This window comes from Oncorhynchus masou, chromosome 26, assembly GCF_036934945.1.
Source record: "Oncorhynchus masou masou isolate Uvic2021 chromosome 26, UVic_Omas_1.1, whole genome shotgun sequence".
Lineage (NCBI taxonomy): Eukaryota > Metazoa > Chordata > Actinopteri > Salmoniformes > Salmonidae > Oncorhynchus > Oncorhynchus masou.
In genome coordinates this window covers 13,706,987-13,720,511 of record NC_088237.1, presented here as the reverse complement: position 1 = coordinate 13,720,511, position 13,525 = coordinate 13,706,987, and positions in this window count along the sequence as shown.

The window sequence follows — 13,525 nt, the reverse complement described above, 5'->3', positions numbered from 1 at the left end:
GTGATCAGTAGAGCTCTCTGCTGTCCATCACTCTTAATACTCTGCCAGCCTCCTTATCATCATCACAACCAATTAGCACAACCTCTTCTTTCTCCTTAACGAGAATTAACAAGCCATCTCAATCACTCTGTTAATGACCATGAGAAGAGTCCCAATCACACTATCCCAACACGCATCACTGCAGTGCTCTTCACTCCCTGCCCCAGCCCACCAACATAATACCTGATTCAGCAGATTCAGTTAAGGTCAGATGGTTAGATGATGAGTTGAATTCGCTGAATCCTGGTCTGTTAGTGCTGGGATAGATCTAAAACCTGCCCACACTGTTGCTTTCCAAGACCACTATTGAATGAACATGGCAGGTAACACAGACATGGCAGACGCAGATCAAGTCTTAGCGAACTAAACTCACAGCACCCAACAAGTTACGACCTCTCAGGGTCTTCCTTGAAAATATCGCTCCATGCTGAGAAGACTAACCTTGAATAATGGCAGCTCTATTATAATCTAGACCTGTCTAACCTGTCTAATCTACACAGTTAAACATTTAACCTTGATTTACTTCTTGCAACCACTCATTCATACACTATGATATTAATGCCTTAGTAATTCCTGAAGGGAGAGAATGGGTAGCTCCTACCAGTTCCTCTCCACATACACACACACACACACACACACACGCACACACACACGCACACACACACACACACACACACACACACACACACACACACACACACTTCCCACAATGTCCCTGCTCCTCCATGTTCCTAAAAACTCATTTGAGTACGGTCTATGAGAATAGCATAATGCCAGGGCTACCTGACAATGGACACTGAGAGAGGGAAGGAAAGGGGGTAGCATACCAAGCTACAGCAGTCTTGACTTGTATGCACAAATACACACAGAGAAACACACACAGGCACACATACAAGGGGCAGGCTGCAGTCTGTACATAAAGAAATACAACCACAGATCAGAGTCAGGCCAAATTAAAATGCAGTATATTATTTGGGTAGAAAGCAGTTACCATAGCTAATCATAAATACAATCCCAACAGACAAGTTGATGAATAGCTGTATCCATAGAATACAGTTACTATAGCTACTGTGGCATCAAGTGTCCTACAGTCTATACAGACATATTAAGAAACACTTTCAAATCACCTTCACCCCCTCATCGTTTCTCTCTGTTCTCTCTCTCTTGTAATTCCTCTCTCCTCTCTTTTCTCTCCTCTCTCCTCTCTCTCTCTTTTCTCTCACTAGTTTCCCTTCTCTCTCCCTTCACTTCTCTCTTTTCTCACTCTCAGTCCTCTCCTCTCTTTTCTCTCTCTTCTTCTCTCTCACGCTCTCACTCGGTTTTCTTCCCTTCTCTCTTTTCTCTCCCTTTCTCTTTCTCTTTTCCCTTCTCTATTAGTCAGTCACTTCCCCCTCACACCTCACTCTTTAACATGTCTATACTCACAATGCTGTCATTATGTCCATCTCTATTTAGGTCATCTCCTGTTCCTCTACATCAGCTGATGTAAAAAGGGCTTTAGAAATACATTTGATTGAATATGATTGTATTAGCAGAGATTGTACAGGCCTTATAGACAGAGGGAATATCACTCAATAATAGGCCTTAGTCGTAGAACAAAGTCCCAATGGCTGATCATAACTACACACCTTGTATACAGTTTTATATACAGAGTTGAGGGACAGTTGTATGTGGTATGAGCCATAGAACACAGTCACAATAGACAACAACAACAGGCAACCTACACTCTGTACAGTCATATTACCGCAGGTCAGGGTAGGCCAATGTTCAATGTCTATATGTCTATGTGAGGTGTATAAGATTTCACTACAAGGCCAAAAGTAGGTGGACACATCTTCAAATGAGTGGATTCGGCTATTTCAGCCACACCCGTTGCTGACAGGTGTATAAAATCAAGCACAAAACCATGCAATCTCCATAGACAAACATTAACAGTAGAATGGCCTTACTGAAGAGCTCAGTGACTTCCAACGTGGCACCGTCATAGGATGCCCCCTTTCCAACAAGTCAGTTCGTCACATGTCTGCCCCGCTAGAGCTGCCCCGGTCAACTGTAAGTACTGTTATTGTGAAGTGGAAACTTCAAGGAGCAACAATGGCTCAGCTGCGAAGTGGTAGGACACAAAAGCTCACGGAACGGGAACGCTGAGTGCTGAAGTGCGTATCGCGCAAAAATCGTCGGTCCTTGGTTGCAACACTCACTACCGAGTTCCAAGCTGCCTCCGGAAGCAACGCCAGCACAATAACTGTTCGTCAGGAGCTTCATGAAATGGGTTTCCATGGCCGAGCAGCCGCACACAAGCCTAAGATCACCATGGGCAATGCCAAGCGTCGGCTGGAGTGGTGTACCCTGGAACAGTGGAAACGCATTCTCTGGAGTAATGAATCACACTTCACCATCTGGCAGTCCGACGGACAAATCTGGGTTTGGCGGATGCCAAGAGAACGCTACCTGCCCCAATGCATAGTGCCAACTGCAAAGTTTGGTGGAGGAGGAATAATTGTCTGAGGCTGTTTTTCATGGTTTGGGCCCCCTTAGTTCCAGTGAAGGGAAATCTTAACGCTACAGTGTACAATGACATTCTAGACGATTCTGTGCTTCCAACTTTGTGGCAACAGTTTGGGGAAGGCCCTTTCCTGTTTCAGCATGACAATGCCCTCATGCACAAAGCAAGGTCCATACAGAAATGGTTTGTCGAGATTGGTGTGAAGAACTTGACTGGCCTGTACATAGCCCTGACCTGAACCCCATAGAACACCTTTGGGATGAATTGGAACGTCTACTGTGAGCCAGTCCTAATGCCCAACATCAGTGCCCAACCTCACTAATGCTCTTGTGGCTGAATGGAAGCAGGTCCATACAGAAATGTTCCAACATCTAGTGGAAAGCCTTTCCAGAAGAGTGGAGGCTGTTATAGCTGCAAATGCGCATGATTTTGGAATGAGATGTTTGACGAGCAGCTGTCCACATACTTTTGGTCATGTAGTTTATCCATTCTTAGAGAGGCATTGTGTGTCCAAGACCTTTTCAGAGAAGCATTTGTGTACAACCTTATTGTAAGACAATAATTTGTGTGTCCAGCTATATGCTCTGCCCATGCTTTACATTATCAACAATAATAAATAGACACCACTTTCCATGCCCCTTTAATAAAGTGCTCAGTGCCACACACACACACTAATCCTTGCAATCCATCAGGTATGGTGTGGAATGGCCAGCATGGCGTGCCTCGGGGGTGGACCATGAAGAGAGGAGAAGCATGTTAGCCAAAAAAGGCAAACACTCCTCTCGTCTGACATCCCTCACATAACATGCTTTACTTGATCCCTTTGCAGCAGAACAGCAGCGGTAAAGGAGGCTAAGTGGTCAGGACATATAACAGCATCTAAACACAGAACCACTACGCTCTGCCACTCTGTCCACAGGGACACAGCGGCATATCACAGACACACAGCCAGAGCCAGAGCACTCTGTCCACAGACAGGGGCCAACACAGCTGTATTGAGCCTCCTATACAGCACTGAGGACTAGCAGCAAACAAACAGTATAGATCTCTATACAAATATTTCCTTTCCTCTCACAGGCTCTCTCTTAATCCCTAGCTTTCGTTCTGTCTTTCTCTCTCTTCTGCTATTTCTCTCTTAAGTGAAGGAGGGGGGGCCAGAATAAAAGGGACAGTCAGGTCACCACAGCTCTACTCCATCAATTTTAATTATGTCTATGTGACCTCGTCAATACGGTCTGAGAAAGACCACAAATGGAAAAAGGATGAAGAAAAAGTATTGATTGTTGTGTCAGAGCCGGTTAAAGGGAGGAGATCTGAGGAGTGAGAGGAGGTGTGTCAGTGGACAGCAGAGCCGGTTAAAGGGAGGAGATCTGAGGAGTGAGAGGAGGTGTGTCAGTGGACAGCAGAGCCGGTTAAAGGGAGGAGATCTGAGGAGTGAGAGGAGGTGAGTGGAGGAGGTTAAAGGGAGGAGATCTGAGGAGTCAGTGGACAGCAGAGCCGGTTAAAGGGAGGAGATCTGAGGAGTGAGAGGAGGTGTGTCAGTGGACAGCAGAGCCGGGAGGGATGAGATCTGAGGGGTGAGAGGAGGTGTGTCAGTGGACAGCAGAGCCGGTTAAAGGGATGAGATCTGAGGGGTGAGAGGAGGTGTGTCAGTGGACAGCAGAGCCGGGAAAGGATGAGATCTGAGGGGTGAGAGGAGGTGTGTGTCAGTGGACAGCAGAGAGCCGGTTAAAGGGATGAGATCTGATGAGATCTGGACAGCAGGGGTCTGAGGAGGAGGTGTGTCAGTGGACAGCAGAGCCGGGAGGGATGAGATCTGAGGGGTGAGAGGAGGTGTGTCAGTGGACAGCAGAGCCGGGAGGGATGAGATCTGAGGGTGAGAGGAGGTGTGTCAGTGGACAGCAGAGCCGGGAGGGATGAGATCTGAGGGGTGAGAGGAGGTGTGTCAGTGGACAGCAGAGCCGGGAGGGATGAGATCTGAGGGGTGAGAGGAGGTGTGTCAGTGGACAGCAGAGCCGGGAGGGATGAGATCTGAGGGGTGAGAGGAGGTGTGTCAGTGGACAGCAGAGCCGGGAGGGATGAGATCTGAGGGATGAGAGGAGGTGTGTCAGTGGACAGCAGAGCCGGGAGGGATGAGATCTGAGGGGTGAGAGGAGGTGTGTCAGTGGACAGCAGAGCCGGGAGGGATGAGATCTGAGGGGTGAGAGGAGGTGTGTCAGTGGACAGCAGAGCCGGGAGGGATGAGATCTGAGGGGTGAGAGGAGGTGTGTCAGTGGACAGCAGAGCCGGGAGGGATGAGATCTGAGGGGTGAGAGGAGGTGTGTCAGTGGACAGCAGAGCCGGGTAGGGATGAGATCTGATGGGGTGAGAGGAGGTGTGTCAGTGGACAGCAGAGCCGGGAGGGATGAGATCTGAGGGGTGAGAGGAGGTGTGTCAGTGGACAGCAGAGCCGGGAGGGATGACATTATGAAGACTCACCTGAATGACTGTCTGACTGTGTCGATAATACTTTTATTCAAAGACATATGGATATTATTGGAGTTGGGTTCTTCCCTCCTGTTTAGGGGGCCCGGGGTCCGTGGTCCCCCCCAGAACCTTTTTATATTTGTTAGAATTATTTGTACATATTGGACCATGCATATAGCCTATTCTATTATCAATAAGCATTGTCACCTGAAGCCCAACAGATGAAGCATAGAGGTAATAAATATATTGGCTGAATTTACCCTTTTGACCTAATCATTAGTAGCCCTGCATCGGGTCAGATACCCATGATTCCCTGTGGGGGAGCCGCAAAAAAATCTGCTGGCAGGTGGAATGAAAACACACTTGCAACCCGTGGGTCGGCTAGCGGTTCAGAACAATTAAGTTGCGGATCGTGAAACATTTTAAATCAAGATACACTTTTTTTTAAAACAGGAGCTTGTTTTGTCACGTTGTGTTAGGAATTCCATTCTGCGAGCGGCGAGGCAGACATAAGGCTACCAGCAACGCATTGAGAGTGTGTGGAGACGGGAACTGTCCCTTATTTGTGTGGAGCTAAAACATTCTAACTTGCCCATGCACAGACCTTGTATTCCCTCTCCCCATGTGAGAATACGACACCGTGCCAAGTTTACTTCCCTGGATAGACTGGCACACGCGAACATGGCAAACCAACCAATGCCTAACCAGAGACATAAATAGAAAGGTTATGCTGTGAGTCGAGGTAAAGGAGAGTGAAGGAGCCAGTTAGCATGAGAGCGAGTGACTGAGTGAGTGACTGAGTGAGTGACTGAGTGAGTTAGAGAGAGTGTGAGCCAGGGCATTACAGTGAGTGAATTAGAGGGACAGAGTGAGAGAGAAAGTATGAGTGAGTGTTTGAATGTGTGAGTGCGTGAATGTGTCTCCCATCTAAGTATAGAGACAAAAGCATCACTGCTTTGCTTCACTGACTCCAGGTCAGTCACACGTTAGACAGCAGAGGTGACTGGCTACAGCAAGTGGCGTTACACACACTCCTGCTATTCCACTGAGCAACCAGCACAGCAACACCACACAGAGACAAAACAACAGCCATGCCATGTATGTACACACACACACACACACACACACACACACACACACACACACACACACACACACACACACACACACACACACACACACACACACACACACACACACACACACACACACACACACACACACACACACACACACACACACACACACATACGTGAGCTCACACACAAATAGCGCAATGCACACAGTCAGCACTACTTTGATTTCACACACATTGAGTGTGTGCGCGCGTGTTTATGCATTGGGATGTTATGTTTGAGATATGACACTGTCGTTGGACACCTGATTGATATGTCATGAGTCTGGGGGGGGGGGGTGGACACTCAGTTTGAGGAAAGGGCAGAATTTAAAGAGGCAGCTGCATCCACTCAACCACTGAAGAAGATGAACACACACACACACACACTTGTGTTTGGAGGGAATTGGATAAGGAGCAGGGAGACTGGCTGTAGAATCAATGGACATGGTGGAAGCTGGTAGTAGGATAGAGGGAGGGAGAAAAAAAGATGGATAGAGGGAGAAGGGCAGTGGGCAAAGGAGTGAAACAAGCTTAACTGTGGCTTCTAAATTTGGAGTGTCTGAGTGGGACAGAGAGATGGTAATGGGTGGTGGTAGACAGAGAGATGGTAATGTGGTGGTGGTAGACAGAGAGATGGTAATGGTAATGTGGTGGTGGACAGAGAGATGGTAATGTGGTGGTGGTAGACAGAGAGATGGTAATGTGGTGGTGGTAGACAGAGAGATGGTAGTGTGGTGGTGGTAGACAGAGAGATGGTAATGGTAATGGTGGTGGTAGACAGAGAGATGGTAATGGTGGTGGTGGTAGACAGAGAGATGGTAATGTGGTGGTGGTAGACAGAGAGATGGTAATGTGGTGGTGGTGGTAGACAGAGAGATGGTAATGTGGTGGTGGTAGACAGAGAGATGGTAATGTGGTGGTGGTAGACAGAGAGATGGTAATGTGGTGGTGGTAGACAGAGAGATGGTAGTGTGGTGGTGGTAGACAGAGAGATGGTAATGTGGTGGTGGTGGTAGACAGAGAGATGGTAATGTGGTGGTGGTAGACAGAGAGATGGTAGTGTGGTGGTGGTAGACAGAGAGATGGTAGTGGTAATGTGGTGGTGGTAGACAGAGAGATGGTAATGTGGTGGTGGTAGACAGAGAGATGGTAGTGTGGTGGTGGTAGACAGAGAGATGGTAGTGTGGTGGTGGTGGTAAACAGAGAGATGGTAGTGTGGTGGTGGTAGACAGAGAGATGGTAGTGTGTTGGTAGACAGAGAGATGGTAATGGTAATGTGGTGGTAGACAGAGAGATGGTAATGTGGTGGTGGTAGACAGAGAGATGGTAGTGTGGTGGTGGTAGTAGACAGAGAGATGGTAATGTGGTGGTAGACAGAGAGATGGTAATGGGGTGGTGGTAGACAGAGAGATGGTAATGTGGTGGTGGTAGACAGAGAGATGGTAATGTGGTGGTGGTAGACAGAGAGATGGTAATGTGGTGGTGGTGGTAGACAGAGAGATGGCAGTGTGGTGGTGGTAGTAGACAGAGAGATGGCAGTGTGGTGGTGGTGGTAGACAGAGAGATGGTAATGTGGTAGTGGTAGACAGAGAGATGGTAGTGTGGTGGTGGTAGACAGAGAGATGGTAGTGTGGTGGTGGTAGACAGAGAGATGGTAATGTGGTGGTAGACAGAGAGATGGTAATGGTAATGTGGTGGTGGTGGTAGACAGAGAGATGGTAGTGTGGTGGTGGTAGACAGAGAGATGGTAGTGTGGTGGTAGACAGAGAGATGGTAATGTGGTGGTAGACAGAGAGATGGTAATGGTAATGTGGTGGTGGTAGACAGAGAGATGGTAGTGTGGTGGTGGTAGACAGAGAGATGGTAATGTGGTGGTAGACAGAGAGATGGTAATGGTAATGTGGTGGTGGTGGTAGACAGAGAGATGGTAGTGTGGTGGTAGACAGAGAGATGGTAATGGTAATGTGGTGGTAGACAGAGAGATGGTAGTGTGGTGGTGGTAGACAGAGAGATGGCAGTGTGGTGGTGGTAGACAGAGAGATGGTAGTGTGGTGGTGGTGGTAGACAGAGAGATGGTAGTGTGGTGGTAGACAGAGAGATGGTAATGTGGTGGTGGTAGACAGAGAGATGGTAGTGTGGTGGTGGTAGACAGAGAGATGGTAGTGTGGTGGTGGTGGTAGACAGAGAGATGGTAATGTGGTGGTGGTAGACAGAGAGATGGTAGTGTGGTGGTGGTAGACAGAGAGATGGTAGTGTGGTGGTGGTAGACAGAGAGATGGTAGTGTGGTGGTAGACAGAGAGATGGTAATGTGTGGTGGTGGTGGTAGACAGAGAGATGGTAGTGTGATGGTGGTAGACAGAGAGATGGTAGTGTGGTGGTGGTAGTAGACAGAGAGATGGTAATGTGGTGGTAGACAGAGAGATGGTAATGGTAATGTGGTGGTGGTAGACAGAGAGATGGTAGTGTGGTGGTGGTAGACAGAGAGATGGTAATGTGGTGGTAGACAGAGAGATGGTAATGGTAATGTGGTGGTGGTGGTAGACAGAGAGATGGTAGTGTGGTGGTAGACAGAGAGATGGTAATGGTAATGTGGTGGTAGACAGAGAGATGGTGTGGTGGTGGTAGGTAGACAGAGAGATGGTGTGGTGGTGGTAGTAGACAGAGAGATGGCAGTGTGGTGGTGGTGGTAGACAGAGAGATGGTAGTGTGGTGGTAGACAGAGAGATGGTAATGTGGTGGTGGTAGTAGACAGAGAGATGGTAGTGTGGTGGTGGTAGACAGAGAGATGGTAGTGTGGTGGTGGTGGTAGACAGAGAGATGGTAGTGTGGTGGTAGACAGAGAGATGGTAGTGTGGTGGTGGTAGACAGAGAGATGGTAGTGTGGTGGTGGTAGACAGAGAGATGGTATTGTGGTGGTGGTAGACAGAGAGATGGTAGTGTGGTGGTGGTAGACAGAGAGATGGTAGTGTGGTGGTGGTAGACAGAGAGATGGTAATGGTGGTAGACAGAGAGATGGTAATGGTAATGTGTGGTGGTGGTAGACAGAGAGATGGTAGTGTGGTGGTGGTAGACAGAGAGATGGTAGTGTGGTGGTGGTAGACAGAGAGATGGTAATGTGGTGGTAGACAGAGAGATGGTAATGGTAATGTGGTGGTGGTAGACAGAGAGATGGTAGTGTGGTGGTGGTAGACAGAGAGATGGTAATGTGGTGGTAGACAGAGAGATGGTAATGGTAATGTGGTGGTGGTGGTAGACAGAGAGATGGTAGTGTGGTGGTAGACAGAGAGATGGTAATGGTAATGTGGTGGTAGACAGAGAGATGGTAGTGTGGTGGTGGTAGTAGACAGAGAGATGGCAGTGTGGTGGTGGTAGTAGACAGAGAGATGGCAGTGTGGTGGTGGTAGACAGAGAGATGGTAGTGTGGTGGTAGACAGAGAGATGGTAATGTGGTGGTGGTAGTAGACAGAGAGATGGCAGTGTGGTGGTGGTAGTAGACAGAGAGATGGCAGTGTGGTGGTGGTGGTAGACAGAGAGATGGTAATGTGGTGGTGGTAGACAGAGAGATGGTAGTGTGGTGGTGGTAGACAGAGAGATGGTAGTGTGGTGGTGGTAGACAGAGAGATGGTAATGTGGTGGTAGACAGAGAGATGGTAATGGTAATGTGGTGGTGGTGGTAGACAGAGAGATGGTAGTGTGGTGGTGGTAGACAGAGAGATGGTAGTGTGGTGGTGGTAGTAGACAGAGAGATGGTAATGTGGTGGTAGACAGAGAGATGGTAATGGTAATGTGGTGGTGGTAGACAGAGAGATGGTAGTGTGGTGGTGGTAGTAGACAGAGAGATGGTAATGTGGTGGTAGACAGAGAGATGGTAATGGTAATGTGGTGGTGGTGGTAGACAGAGAGATGGTAGTGTGGTGGTAGACAGAGAGATGGTAATGGTAATGTGGTGGTAGACAGAGAGATGGTAGTGTGGTGGTGGTAGTAGACAGAGAGATGGCAGTGTGGTGGTGGTAGTAGACAGAGAGATGGCAGTGTGGTGGTGGTGGTAGACAGAGAGATGGTAGTGTGGTGGTAGACAGAGAGATGGTAATGTGGTGGTGGTAGTAGACAGAGAGATGGCAGTGTGGTGGTGGTAGTAGACAGAGAGATGGCAGTGTGGTGGTGGTGGTAGACAGAGAGATGGTAGTGTGGTAGTAGACAGAGAGATGGTAGTGTGGTGGTGGTAGTAGACAGAGAGATGGCAGTGTGGTGGTGGTGGTAGACAGAGAGATGGTAGTGTGGTGGTAGACAGAGAGATGGTAATGGTAATGTGGTGGTAGACAGAGAGATGGTAGTGTGGTGGTGGTAGTAGACAGAGAGATGGCAGTGTGGTGGTGGTGGTAGACAGAGAGATGGTAGTGTGGTGGTAGACAGAGAGATGGTAATGTGGTGGTGGTAGACAGAGAGATGGTAGTGTGGTGGTAGACCGAGAGATGGTAATGTGGTGGTGGTAGATAGAGAGATGGTAGTGTGGTGGTAGACAGAGAGATGGTAATGTGGTGGTAGACAGAGAGATGGTAGTGTGGTGGTGGTAGACAGAGAGATGGTAGTGTGGTGGTGGTAGACAGAGAGATGGTAGTGTGGTGGTAGACAGAGAGATGGTAGTGTGGTGGTAGACAGAGAGATGGTAGTGTGGTGGTGGACAGAGAGATGGTAGTGTGGTGGTAGACAGAGAGATGGTAGTGTGGTGGTGGACAGAGAGATGGTAGTGTGGTGGTGGACAGAGAGATGGTAGTGTGGTGGTAGACAGAGAGATGGTAGTGTGGTGGTGGACAGAGAGATGGTAGTGTGGTGGTGGTAGACAAAGAGATGGTAATGTGGTGGTAGACAGAGAGGTATGGTAATGGTAATGTGGTGGTGGTAGACAGAGAGATGGTAGTGTGGTGGTGGTAGACAGAGAGATGGTAATGGTAATGTGGTGGTGGTAGACAGAGAGATGGTAGTGTGGTGGTGGTAGACAGAGAGATGGTAGTGTGGTGGTGGTAGACAGAGAGATGGTAGTGTGGTGGTAGACAGAGAGATGGTAGTGTGGTGGTGGTAGACAGAGAGATGGTAGTGTGGTGGTGGTAGACAGAGAGATGGTAGTGTGGTGGTAGACAGAGAGATGGTAATGTGGTGGTGGTAGACAGAGAGATGGTAGTGTGGTGGTGGTAGACAGAGAGATGGTAGTGTGGTGGTGGTAGACAGAGAGATGGTAGTGTGGTGGTGGTAGACAGAGAGATGGTAGTGTGGTGGTAGACAGAGAGATGGTAGTGTGGTGGTAGACAGAGAGATGGTAGTGTGGTGGTAGACAGAGAGATGGTAATGTGGTGGTGGTAGACAGAGAGATGGTAGTGTGGTGGTAGACAGAGAGATGGTAGTGTGGTGGTAGACAGAGAGATGGTAGTGTGGTGGTGGTAGACAGAGAGATGGTAGTGTGGTGGTAGACAGAGAGATGGTAGTGTGGTGGTAGACAGAGAGATGGTAGTGTGGTGGTGGTAGACAGAGAGATGGTAGTGTGGTGGTGGTAGACAGAGAGATGGTAGTGTGGTGGTAGACAGAGAGATGGTAGTGTGGTGGTAGACAGAGAGATGGTAGTGTGGTGGTGGTAGACAGAGAGATGGTAGTGTGGTGGTAGACAGAGAGATGGTAGTGGTGGTGGTAGACAGAGAGATGGTAGTGTGGTGGTGGTAGACAGAGAGATGGTAGTGTGGTGGTGGTAGACAGAGAGATGGTAGTGTGGTGGTGGTGAGATGGTAGACAGACAGAGAGATGGTAGTGTGGTGGTGGTAGACAGAGAGATGGTAGTGTGGTGGTGGTAGACAGAGAGATGGCAGTGTGGTGGTGGTAGACAGAGAGATGGTAGTGGTGGTGGTAGACAGAGAGATGGTAGTGTGGTGGTGGTAGACAGAGAGATGGTAATGTGGTGGTAGACAGAGAGATGGTAGTGTGGTGGTGGTAGACAGAGAGATGGTAATGTGGTGGTGGTAGACAGAGAGATGGTAGTGTGGTGGTGGTAGACAGAGAGATGGTAGACAGTGGTGGTGGTAGACAGAGAGATGGTAGTGTGGTGGTGGTAGACAGAAAGATGGTAATGTGGTGGTAGACAGAGAGATGGTAGTGGGGTGGTGGTAGACAGAGAGATGGTAGTGGGGTGGTGGTAGACAGAGAGATGGTAGTGTGGTGGTGGTAGACAGAGAGATGGTAATGGTAATGTGGTGGTAGACAGAGAGATGGTAGTGTGGTGGTGGTAGACAGAGAGATGGTAATGGTAATGTGGTGGTAGACAGAGAGATGGTAGTGTGGTGGTGGTAGACAGAGAGATGGTAATGGTAATGTGGTGGTGGTAGACAGAGAGATGGTAGTGTGGTGGTGGTAGACAGAGATGGTAATGGTAATGTGGTGGTGGTAGACAGAGAGATGGTAGTGTGGTGGTGGTAGTACAGAGAGATGGCAGTGGTGGTGGTAATGTGGTGGTGGTGGTAGACAGAGAGATGGTAGTGTGGTGGTGGTAGACAGAGAGATGGTAGTGTGGTGGTGGTAGTAGACAGAGAGATGGTAGTGTGGTGGTGGTAGACAGAGAGATGGTAGTGTGGTGGTAGACGGAGAGATGGTAGTGTGGTGGTAGACGGAGAGATGGTAGTGTGGTGGTGGTAGACAGAGAGATGGTAGTGTGGTGGTGGTAGACAGAGAGATGGTAGTGTGGTGGTGGTAGTAGACAGAGAGATGGTAGTGTGGTGGTGGTAGACAGAGAGATGGTAGTGTGGTGGTAGACGGAGAGATGGTAGTGTGGTGGTAGACGGAGAGATGGTAGTGTGGTGGTGGTAGACAGAGAGATGGTAGTGTGGTGGTGGTAGACAGAGAGATGGTAGTGTGGTGGTGGTAGACAGAGAGATGGTAATGTGGTGGTGGTAGACAGAGAGATGGTAGTGTGGTGGTGGTAGACAGAGAGATGGTAGTGTGGTGGTAGACAGAGAGATGGTAGTGTGGTGGTAGACAGAGAGATGGTAGTGTGGTGGTGGTAGACAGAGAGATGGTAGTGTGGTGGTAGACAGAGAGATGGTAGTGTGGTGGTAGACAGAGAGATGGTAATGTGGTGGTGGTAGACAGAGAGATGGTAGTGTGGTGGTGGTAGACAGAGAGATGGTATGTGGTGGTGGTGGTAGACAGAGAGATGGTAGTGTGGTGGTAGACAGAGAGATGGTAGTGTGGTGGTGGTAGACAGAGAGATGGTAGTGTGGTGGTGGTAGACAGAGAGATGGTAGTGTGGTGGTGGTAGACAGAGAGATGGTAGTGTGGTGGTGGTAGACAGAGAGATGGTAGTGTGGTGGTGGTAGACAGAGAGATGGTAGTGTGGTGGTGGTAGACAGAGAGATGG